This window comes from Eschscholzia californica, unplaced genomic scaffold, assembly GCF_041429995.1.
Source record: "Eschscholzia californica isolate CP2 unplaced genomic scaffold, dmEscCali1.0.p SCAF_6, whole genome shotgun sequence".
NCBI lineage: Eukaryota > Viridiplantae > Streptophyta > Magnoliopsida > Ranunculales > Papaveraceae > Eschscholzia > Eschscholzia californica.
Window position 1 is genome coordinate 5,076,384 of NW_028238483.1, and position 3,662 is coordinate 5,080,045.

Here is a 3,662-nt window from a genome sequence, read left to right on the forward strand (position 1 = left end):
TGTTTCATCTTTGATCCCTCCATTTCATGCCTATTCAAAATAGGTCCTTTTAGTCAACCAAGCTTTTTTTACTCGACCAGATTAGTTTTCTAGAGCAAAAATCGATTTTGCAGTCCAACCAAGGAATTTGGGAGCAAGCAAAAAAGCTAGGGTTTCATTCTTCCCTCTTTCATCAAACTAGGTAAGTTCCAAATCTCTTTTTCTATCAAATACATCTCTCTTACCTACTTATTCTCTTTGCTAAATCTCTATACAAATTTGTAATTTTGTCTCTCTCTCTCTCTACAAATTTGGGAGCAAAAAGCTAGGGTTCTTCATTCTTCCCTCTTTCATCAGACTAGGTAAGTTTCAAATCTCTTCTTCTATCAAATACATCTCTCTTACCTATTTCTTTTTGCTAAATCTCTATGTCTCCCTCTCTCTACTAAACAAGGCAGATTCACAAATGTCAACTGAGGTTTAGTGTTACTGTTAGACTCAAATTCGGCTATTATGCTCATTCCACGGATCTATTATAGGATGTTTTAAACTAATTTTGATACTTATTGATTAACATTTATCATGATAACCCTTGTGGAGAAATCATTCTATTATTGAATGTTGCCATGTCTGCTAACATGAACTATATAGTTTTATCGTCTCACCGAGCATTTCGTCAAGGGGAATGTATAGCCCTGGTAGAGAAGAAAGAACCTCTAAGATTCAAATAGAAGAACACATCTGCTCAAATAGAGAGACCAAATCACAATTTACTCTATTGTTAAAACGTTGGATGAAACTTGAATTTTGCCAATTTATATGTTATATATGTGCTGAAATTTGATGAAGGTACTCTGTAAGATTTTTCCATATTTGATGAATTTGGGAGAAATTTGTCATATTTATATGTTATATATGTGCTGAAATTTGATGAGGGGAAATTGCCACCTAGGGCTTCATCATCAGATCAAGCTGAGTCTTTGCCCCAAAAGTATGCTCCTTCTACTGTTTCAAATGTGTTTTCTGCTTATGAAACTGATTTAACTATTATATACCTTTTTATTTCACTTAAAGTCTTGAACCTTATACATTTGTTGGATATTATGATGTTTATTTATCATATAGACTTTCCTTGACGATTTTTCCCTAAATGTTGCCCTAGATTGGTTCAAATTAGTATGAAATAGGTTCAAATTGGTTCGCCGTCCACTGCAGTAGCCGGTGGGACTAATTGTTAAGTTATCCTGTTAGTTCATGGCTTTTATTTGTTAAATGCTAGTTGAAGCCTTGAGGACTTGGAGTACCCTCAGTTTTGAACTTAAGAACTGGTTCCTATAGGTGTGTGAATAGCCAAAAGTTAGCCATGAAAGGGGTAATTTTGTTCTTGGAATGAAGTTTGTTAAACACAATATACATGGTTGCCTTGAAGGAAATATGTTATTTGACATCTTGTTTGTTTGCTGATCCTTTGCCAACAGATCCATAAAAAATGAAGTCGAAAACCTATTCCTAGTGGAGACTGACCCTATCAAACATTGGAAGAGAGCAGAACCCCAATGGACAAATTCTTCGTCATGTTGGATAGGGAACTCATCAAGTTAATCCGACGGGAGGGCTTCTTGCTGAAGCATTGCATTTCTTTTGGCCTGTCATGTATAATTTCCTACGATTCATCTTTACAGCTGCAGAATTTTGTTATACATGAATTTTTTTTATACAGAATTTTAAATCTTGTCGCCTAGCTTCTTTGTGAATGGTTGTTGAAGATGGTGTTTATAATCTGGCTGCGCTCGTGAACATGATTCCTAGTAAGATAATTAGAAAGCTGAACAGAGCTCCTGTCACAGAAACAAAAGTAATCTCAACATGCCTGAAAAAAGTTCAGAGAAAAGAAAAACAGTTGAGAAAGCAGTAAGTTGGAGTAGCACCAATGGGACTAATATAATCTTCTGAACTGTCACAGATACATGCTATATTCTCTTAGCTCTCCCTGAGCATTGAATCAAACAAGTAAAACCCATTACATTAAATTTAATACCAAATTAACTCATTTCATCAAAAAGATTCATTGCATTATCAACTTTGAGATACATTCTGAGTGTGATTGTTTTGAGTTAAAATTACAAAACTATCAACTAGAAAGCTACTGTAGAATTGAACAACTTTCAATTGATTCATTGAACAAAACAAACTATAAAATCAGCCTCTTCTGTCGCCACTACGGTTGAAGCTTTCGGATTTCCCTCCTTTGAGAATGCTTCCACCATTTTATCCCCAATTTCTTCCCCTCTCTATAAATCATCAGTAACAACACCGGCAGTAGGACCAGCTCCCCTTATGCGCACCCAAAGGCACCTGCTAGGATGGCTTCACCGCGACCAAGCTGGGAATCAATGGTGTTCTTCTTCCTTGCAATATTTGTACATAACCTTGTATACTTCATTTATCAAGAAGTATCATTTTTCTTTCCACAAAAAAAAAATCAGTATCAAAGTTTGAGTAGAGAACTCGTTACCGAATTACAAACCTAAAATTTGAGTACACTTCCATGTTAACATTAAGTACTCAAAACAATTCATTCAAAACAAAAACTTCCTAGAACAAGGACATCACAGCACCACAACTTAGTGAGATTTTACATACTCCCGATGTTAAGGCCTTCTGATTCCTCGCCATAATCCTGCAATTTAATCAAAAACAACTTTAAAGAACAAGATAAAATGCCGATTAGAATTTAAATGGGAAACGAGAAATAAAAGTTTAATTCGTTTTATTACCTTCACAACAACGATAGAACTCCCAACTATGAGGTATACATTAACTCAAATAAGATTTGAGATTTAGCTGAAAAGACAAACACCATCTAAATCTATTGAAAAATTAATTCAATAAGAGAAACACTCTGAAATCTTAAAATATAATAATCTAATCTCTTACCCTACACATTAATCAGGTTGTCCTAATCTTAAATGGAACCAATTTAGGGCAAAATCATCACATTAAGATATAGGGAAAAAATTTAGCAAAATCAGTTATCTAACATAAGTTGATACAACAATCTGACCTAAGTAATCATCACCTAAGTAATCTGACCTAACTAAATTTGGTCGAAATCATCCCTTCAAAATTACTGAAGTATATATGACAGTAGAAACTAGGGCAAAACTTTCGCACGAGAGAGAGAAACAGAGAACCTGGAAATGTACATAGATAGATCTGATGGATTGCGATTGAAGAAACCCTACTGATTCTCTCACTTAGGACGAAGAAGAAAAAAAACCATTTGGGAAGAATAAGGCAGCATCTCGTGAAAGAGATTAGGAGTTTTGGAAAGGGTTTTACCTCTTTATATGGAAGACCCTATTTGTAATTAAACCACTTTTCAGGGACCAACTGCGAAAATTTCGAATCCCTCATAAATATTCTGATACACGTGAGATGCTATGCCCGGTTGGCGCGCCACATAGGCGCGCCGGGATTGGGGCCGGGATTCCCACCGGGCATAGCATCATTTTTGTATCGCTATTGAATTACAACACTGCCATAATTCAATAGCAACCTACATTAGTAACTCATCGAATTCCCTTTGCCCATTTTTCCACCCATGATTTTTTATCTTCTCGATACATGGTTTATAATCAACAAATAGTAATTCCTTACATTCTCTATATAATCTTTTTCTC

General features: G+C 35.3%; 1 long non-coding RNA gene across 1 annotated transcript; it reads right to left on the minus strand.

Moving 5' to 3' along the window:
* Positions 1–2,522: 2,522 nt before the first annotated feature.
* On the minus strand, positions 2,523–3,287 carry LOC147530949 (uncharacterized). The gene is made up of 3 exons (XR_015228340.1): positions 3,174–3,287; positions 2,757–2,823; positions 2,523–2,659 (listed from the first exon to the last, which is right to left on the minus strand). It is a non-coding gene; the product is annotated as an uncharacterized LOC147530949 (long non-coding RNA).
* Positions 3,288–3,662: the final 375 nt, after the last annotated feature.